We start from the raw sequence: 8,757 nt of genomic DNA on the forward strand, positions 1-8,757 counted from the left end.
TATTGACTACACAAAGGCTTTGGTTTGCGTGGATCATGACAAGCTATGGACAACATTGCGAAGTATGAGTATTCCAGAACACTTAATTGTGCTTATGAGGAATCTGTACCTGGACCAAGAGGCAGTTGTTCGAACAGAACATGGGAACACTGAATGGTTTAAAATGAAGAAATATTTGCGACAAGGTTGTACATTCTTTCACCATACTTATTCAATCTGTATGCTGAACAAATCATCTGAGAAGCTGGGTTCCATGAAGAAAAATGTGGCATCAGGACTGAAGGAAGACTCATTAACAACCTGCGATATGCAGATGATACAACCTTGCTTGCTGAAAGTGATTGTTGTTGTTGTTATGTGCCGTTGAGTCGCTTCCGACTCATAGCAACCCTGTACAGGGTTTCCAAGGGTGTAAATCTTTATGGGAGCAGAACGCCTCATCAAATACCAATCCTATCCAGTCTGTATACAGGTTAGATAGGGATGGGCAACTTAGACATTGGCTACCTAAAATGAGGGGGCAACAAAGGCATGAAGTGACTGGCTTACAAGTTTTCAAGAGGCAGTTTAGTTTAACAATGTGCAGGGGAAGATAGAGTCCCTACTGAATAGTTTTCATCTTATCTAGATGGGTCTGGTGAAAAGAGATGGGGATAAGATTCTGATCATTCAGTAGTAAGTAATTGTTATCATGATTAATTGCGACTGTCACAACTGTAAAGTTAGAAGTTTTGTAACAAAAACAGGAGAGTAATTAATCTTCCAGTCCAGAAACAGAGGACCCTAGGACCATCAAGGGAAAAGAGCACAGTTGGAATGCGGGACCTTATCCAGAGAAGCAGTAACACCAGAGATGGAGGCAGAGATGAGAGCATGGAGAGAGGGAGTAGCTGAGGACTCTCGACTCATGGTAAGAGGAACTGAGTGCTGGCAGCTAGGAGGCAGACTTACAGAATGTGCCCTTTGGTTGTTTAAACTATTATATATTCCTGAGTGTTTTTGTGTACATCTGACTACCCCTTGAAAAAGAGAAAAATAGAGGGAATGGAAACAAATACTGCTAAATGATGATGTATGGAGGAGATTGTAATCATTGCAATGAAACGATTGTTTATAGCCAATGTTCTCCCATGTAAACTATCCCATGTAAATGTAAAAGTTCACAATTTAATAATAATAATAATGTTTTGTTGTGCATCACAAAGTAGCTTCCATTTGTTATTATGTACCATGAAATATTGATATAGTTGTATTTTGAATTTCTAATATATATTGTTTTTATTGTTAAGTACCTTTGAATTGTTTCCTATTCATCAGGACCCTGTACAGTGTTACTGAGGCTGTATATCTTTATGGGTGCAGAAAGAGTCATCTTTTTCCAGTATTTTAATATATGTGTGCCTTGAATTGCTTATATAGTAGACTTTTCAGGGGTTGGTTTATAACTATGGTTTGTACCTAAGTTGAATATTTATAATCTAGGGGCTGCCTATGTCCTGGATTCTACTATTTTTTTAAACAACAAGATTTATTTTCCCTCTGAAATTATTAAGTGACATCAAGTCAGTTCCTACTCATAATAACACTGTATAGGGTTTCTGAGGAGTGGCTGATGAGAATGAACCACAATCCTTGAGGTTCAAAGCGACCTTTTAGTCCAGTGTTTATCTTACAGCACCATACCAGGACTCCATATTAAACTACAAACTCTGCTTTCTCTGATTATTGGGTAGCATCTCTAGTCTCAATTTAGACCCTTCTTTAGTTTAATTGCTCTAAGTATGCGTATTAACTTAGGAGAAGTTGGAAGAAGTAGGAATTAGTGAGCTGAAATGAATTGGTATTGGACAGTTTGAATCAGACTATCATATGGTTTAGTATGCCTAGAATGACAAATTGAAGAGAAATGACATCTAAATCATTGTCCAAAAGAAGCTTTCAATACCTATCTTGAAATGCAATGCTGTCTGTGATAGGATAATATCCCTATGCATACAAGGAAGATCAGTTAATATAATTATTACTCAGATTCATGCACAAATCACTAAAACTAGTAATGATAAAATTGAACTTTAGTCTGAACTTGATTAAACAAATCAAAATGTATTGATAAGACCACTAATTGGAATATGAAAGTTAGAAACAAAGAGGAAGACTCTGCAGTTAAAAAATATGATGAGAGAAACTATGCTGGAAATCACATGACAGAACTTTGCAAGATCAAAGATTATTCATTGCAAATATCTTTTTCAATAACATAAATGGCAACAATACACTTGTACCTCACCAGATGGAATATACAGTAATCGAATTGACTAAATCTGTGGGTAGAAATGATGGAGAATCTCAATAATATGAGGCAATAACAAGGTCAGGGGCCGACAGTGGAACAGATCCGTCAATTGCTCATATGTAAGTTCAGGCTGAAGCTGAAGAAAACCAAAACAAATTCAGTAGAGGCAAAATATGACCTTGAAGTCAGAGACAAATTTGATGCATTAGACACTAATGACTGAAGACCAAAAAGTTGTGGGATGATATCAAGAGCATCATACAGGAAGAAAGCAAAAGATAATTAAAAAGACAGGAACAAAAAAAGAGACCAAATTAGATATAAGAGACTCTGAAACTTGCTCTTGGGTGTAGCGTAGCTAAAGCAACTAGCATAATTATAAAGTAAAAGAAATGAAAATCAAGTAGACAAAGTAAATGTGCAAAGACCAAAAGTTAGAAAACCAAGAGGGAAGAAAATACTTAGCATTTCTCAAGCTAAAGAACTGAAGGGAAAAAATCAAGTCTCATATTGCAATACTGAAGATTTCTATGGACAAATTATTGAATGATGTTGGAAACAACAAAAGAAGATGGAAGGACTTCACTGAGTCATAGTACCAAAAAGAATTGGTTGATGTTTAATCATTTCAAGAGGTAACATATGATCAAGAACTGATGGTATTGAAGAAGAAGTCCAAGCATCACTGAAGACATTGAAGAGAAACAAGGCTACAGGAATTGAAGGAATATAAATTGAAATGATTCAACAAACTGATGCAGTACTGGAAGCAGTCACTCATGTATACCAAGAAGTTTGGAAGACAGCCACTGGCCAATCAATTGGAAGAGATCCACATTTGTACCCATTCCAAAACAAGACAACCTAATGGATTGTGGAAATCCAAAAACAATATCATTAAGATCATGTTGTTATTGTTGTTGTTATGTGCCATGGAGTCTGTTCCGACTCATAGCGACCCTGTACAGGGTTTCCGAGGTTGTAAATCTTTATGGGAGCAGAAAGCCTCATCTTTCTCCCATGGAACCACTGTTAGTTTTGAACTGCTGACCCTGAGGTTAGATCATATGCAAGTAAAATTTTCCTGAAGATGATTCAAGCAAAGTTTAACTGGTATATTAACAGGGAGCTGCTTGAATTTCAAGCTGAATTCAGAAGAGTTCATGAAATGAGAGATATCATTGCTGACATCAGATGGAACTTCGCTAAAAGCAGATAATACCATAAAGGATGTTTACTTTTGCTTCTCTGACTATGCCCACTGTGTTCATCAAGCAAACTATATGGATAATATTCTGAAGAATGGGTATTCCAGCACACTTTACTGTGTTCATGATATATATATATATATACCAAGACATAGTACTTAAAATGGCACATGTAGATACTGAATGGTTTAATATAAGGAAAGGTGTACATCAGAATTGCATACTTTCACCATATTTATTTATCTTGTATGCTGAGCAAATAATCTGAGAAGCTGGATTATAGGAAGAAGAGCATTGAATTGATCAGGATTGGGTCATTAACAACTTGTGATATGCAGATGACACAACCTTGCTTACTGGAAGCCAAGAGAACTTGAAATACTGATGATGATCAATGACCATAGTCTTCAGTATGGATTACACTTCAATGCAAAAATATATAAATAAATAAAAATGAGAATGTTCACAACTGGAACAGCAAATGACATCATGCTAAATGAAGAAATGACTGAAGTTTTCAAACAGTTCAATTTGCTTGGGACCACAAACAACACTCATGCAAGCAGCAGTCAAGAAATCAAAGGACATATTGCATTAGGCATATCTGCTGCTTGGGACCTCTTTAAAGTATTCAAGAGCAAAGATATAAATTTGTGGACTAAGATACTTCTAGCCTAAGCCATGAAATTTTTCAATAGCCTCATATGCATGTGAATGTTGGGCAGTGAATAAGGAAGTCCATAGGACTTCAAATTCAATCAATACCATTTGAATCATGGCATTGGCAAAGAATATTGAAAGTACAGTTTTAGAAGAAGTACATACAGAATGCTTCTTAGAAGGGAGCTTGGTGAGACTTCTATCATATTTTGGAAATATTATCAGGGAGAACAAGTCCTTTGAAAAAGATATCATGTTTGGAAAAGTGGAAGGTCAGTGAAAAAGGAGATGATAGATTGACACTGTGGCAGCAACAGTGGCCTCAAACATAACAGTTATGAGAATTGCACAGGCCTTCTGTTGTGCATAGGGTTGCTGTGAGTTGGCACCTACTTGAAGGCACCTGGCAACAACAACCAAGGTGCAGATGATACAACCTTGCTTGCTGAATGTGAATATGATTTGAAATACTTACCATTGAAGATTAAAGACTACAGCATTCAATATGGGCTGTAATGTAATGAAAACAAAAATCCTCACACTAGACCAATAAATAAAATCATGCTAACAGAGAAAAGATGGAAGTTGTCAGTGACTTGAATTTGCTTGGATCTGTAAGCAATGCTCATGGAATTGTTGTTGTTGTGAAGTGCCGTTGAGTCAATTCCGACCCATAGTGACCCTGTATAGGGTTTCAAGGAGCAGCTGGTGAGCTTGAACGACCAACCTTGCAGTTCAAACAACTTTGCAATCTGATGCATTAGCCCACAGCGCCACACCAGGACTCCAAAAAATCAAATGATGTATTGCATTACACAAATCTGCTGCAAAGTACCTCTTTAAAATGTTTAAGAGTAAAGATGTCAGTTTAAGGAGTAAGGTGCAACTGACCGAAGCCATGGTAATTTCAGTTGCCTCATATGCATGTGAAAGTTGGGCACTGAATAAAGTAGATCATAGAAGAATCGATGTGAAGAATGTTGAAAATACCATGGATTACCAGAAGAACAAAGAAATCTGTAGAAGTGCGGCCAAAATGCTCCTTAAAAGGGAGGCTGGTGAGACAGTGTCTCTCTTTTTTTCTTTTTTGGAGACATTGTTTCCTGTATTTTGAACATATCAGTAGAGACCAGTCCCTGGAGAAGAACATCATGCTTGGAAAAGTGGAGCTCAGCAAAAAAGATGAAGACACTCAAGGAGATAGACTGATACAGTGAAAGCACAGCAACAATGAACTCACACCTAACAATGATTGTGAGAATAGTGCAGTAACGGACAGTGTTTTGTTCCATTGTGCTTAGGCTCACTATGAGTTGGAACAGTGTTGAGGACACTTAACTACAATAATAACAGATGAAGTGGTGGTTGGCTGTGTGACATGGAGTCGGTTCTGACTCATAACAACCCTGTACAGGATTTCTGAGGCTGTAAATCTTTACAGGAGCAGAATGCCTCATCGTTCTCCTCTGGAACAGCTGGTAGTTTCAAACTGCTGAACTTGCGGTTCGCAGCCCGATTCATAACCACTACGTTATCAGAGCTCCTTAACAGAAGAAGTAGAAGGACTCTATTGAAACCGAGAAAGAAAGAAGTTGAGTTATATATTAGAATTTAAGGATGTACAATCAGTGAAAAACAAAACAAAAGAAGTTAAAAATAACTCTTACATATTTGACTTAGAGAATCGTCAGGGTAGTAATGTAATTAGCCACAGGAGAGCAAATTGAAGTGGGGCTTCAAAATAATACATAGTTTATATCTGCTTAATGAGTCTTTTTTAGTTCTTCATTAAAGAAGTATATGGTGATGATAAATTTGTGTTAGGAACATCATAGACTCATAAAGTAAGTATGGGAGGAGCTATGAGTAATTTCTAGTTCAATTCCCTTATTTAATCAATGAAGTAGTCAGAATCACAGTAAAGTTTTCTGATTTCTAGGATTAATCATGTAAATATATAATTATAATTTTGACCAGATTAAACTTCCCTTCTTGATTAATTCTGGTAAGACTTGGCAATGTAACATCTCTGAATCCTTGCCTTCATTATAATGTTCACTGCCATCATTCCCCTTTAAATCTAGGTTAAAATGCCTGAAAATTGGTTTAGGAAAATCCTATGGATTATAACCGAACATTGCCTTACTTAGTACTTAGTAGATGATCCCAGTAAGTTGGAAGACACTCAAAATACACATCAGATGCAATAATAGTCTCACACAACCCAGTGATTATGAGGTGTGCAGGAACATTTCATTCTTTTATACATGGGTTTCCGTCATGAGCAGGAGCAGATTTAATGGCAGCAGGTCCCTCAGAAACTGTGTTTCTTTTTCTCCACAAAACTATGCCCATTGATTGAAGGCTTTCCAGACAACTAAACATTGCTCTATTCACTATAATTTTTCATTCATTTCCATTATATTTATTTCTAATAGCAGAAGCACAAAAACATACCGACACTTAAAATAAGAGAGCTATGTAAGTGTCGGTATGTTTTTGTGCTTCTGCTATTAATGCTTTATCAGAATTTTTCAAAAGCTAACATTTGTGAGGGAGCAGTGGCTCTGTAGGATAAACAATGAACTGAGGATCACAAGGTTGGCAGTTCGAGCTCATCAGTCACTCTGCGGGAGAAAGATGAGGCTTTCTACTCCAGTAAAGAGTTACAGTCTCAGAAACCCTATATAGGGTTGCTATGAGTTGGAATTGACTCAATGGCACTTAACAAAGGTAACAATATTTATGAAATACTAACTTTGTGTTGGATTAGGATTTGTCTTCAAATCACAAGGTTGGCAGTTCAAATCCACCAGCTGCTCCTTGGAAACCCGAAAAAAAGGTCTCTATGAGTTGGAACCAACTTGATGGTACTCAGCAGCAACAAACAACTTTGTGCTAAGCTATTTGCTTTATTGTTAGTCTCTTACTTAATCCTCACAATGATTGTAGAGGTTAGTTTTAATTTTACAATTGGGAAAAGGAGACAGGGGAAGATTAAATAATTAACCAATGGTTACACAATTAGAAAATAGTAGAACCGGGCACAAAGGAAGTCTTCTGCAAACTATACACCTTCATGAATGTTGCTATTGTAACAACCTATCCATAGGCGTGAAGTGACTTTTGGGTAGAGATGTACCTTTTCTCACCTTGCAATTTCTCATGGACCTTCCTCCTATGTTTTCAGTGTTACTCATACTTACTTTTTTTGAGTGTCCAGGTGATTATCTTTGCCTTTAAGAGCAATAGTTTCATGAGGCCATGGAAAACAACAGCTGATTCAACTTGTGCTTTCAAATGCTATCAGATTTGCAAGCCAAATCATATTGTTCATCAAAGTTTAGCAGGGCCCTGGATAACTGAGGCAGTTGCTGATCTTTAAGCTATTAGCACTGCTTCACCATCACAGCAAATAAATACCCAGCTCGTCCTGGCTGCTTCACAGTCCAGTCCTTACCATAGATCATTTACCAGAAGTAAATCTATCTTACAATGGTCATCTTTCAAGGGACTTTGAGAACGACTCAAGGCAGCTATTATTCAATTTTATTGCCTCACTGACTAAAGCATTTTTCGCTTTAATGGACTGCCAAGCTGTATATAGAGAAAGTGCTCGTGGCATGACAAGAAAGAGGAGAGAAAATACATTGGGAGTTAGAAAAGCAATCTTCATTCCCTGGGGCCTCAGTTAAATAGCTGGCTTTTTGATTTCTGTGTTTCATGTACCCCTCTCATATTGGCAGCTGTGATTAGCTATTTGACCCCCTTTATCACCTGTTCATGTTAACACAGAGGTTCACAGTGTTGTTTCTTGTCAAAAGAACTATGCTAAGATAGAGGAGCCTAATTGCGTATTTTGTCAAGCTGATATTAACTACCCAGAGGGAGGCAGAGTACCAAAACAAATTGTGGAGAGTGAATATTTTACAAAGGTGGAAATCCGTGGCACAAAGTACCCTGAAACGATATGATTTGGGCACAAGGAGCAAGATCTCTGATTATTTGCTACCTGTTGTTTATGCTTTCTGTGGGAAACAGGTGCCTGAGGTATCGTTTGAATAGGGACTATCATTATTTTTTATAATGGTTATCAACAGATACAAGTGTATTAAGTGCATCTAAAAAGAACACTCCAAGCAGTTAAGATAATAGTTATTTGATCCTTAATGAAGACTTTATCTCACTTTCTATTACTCTGACAGTGTATTATATTGCACTGGGTAAAATTCACTTACAATATTGTTGAGTGCAACAGCATTTAAAATAGTTCTAGGAAATCTGGTCTCTCTTACATGATTTTGTACTTAGCTGTATAGAATGTTGTGTAAGCTTGAAGGCAGTTGAGAACAAAGAACCTAGCAGGTGAATTCAAGTCTCTGGATTCTATTTAAATTGAGGATGAAATGAAAGAACTGTGTTCCTGTGAGGTAGTTGTGTGAGATTCAGTGATAAATGTAACATCAATACAAGAGGTCATGAACTGGAGTTTAGGAGAGGACTAATATTGTAGCTCTGAGCATGAAGTAACTTGCCTAAGGTGGTAGTTGTGTGCTGTTGAGTTGATTTCAACTCATTGTTGCTTTTGTTAAGTGT

This window comes from Chrysochloris asiatica, unplaced genomic scaffold (assembly GCF_000296735.1).
Source record: "Chrysochloris asiatica unplaced genomic scaffold, ChrAsi1.0 scaffold00011, whole genome shotgun sequence".
Lineage (NCBI taxonomy): Eukaryota > Metazoa > Chordata > Mammalia > Afrosoricida > Chrysochloridae > Chrysochloris > Chrysochloris asiatica.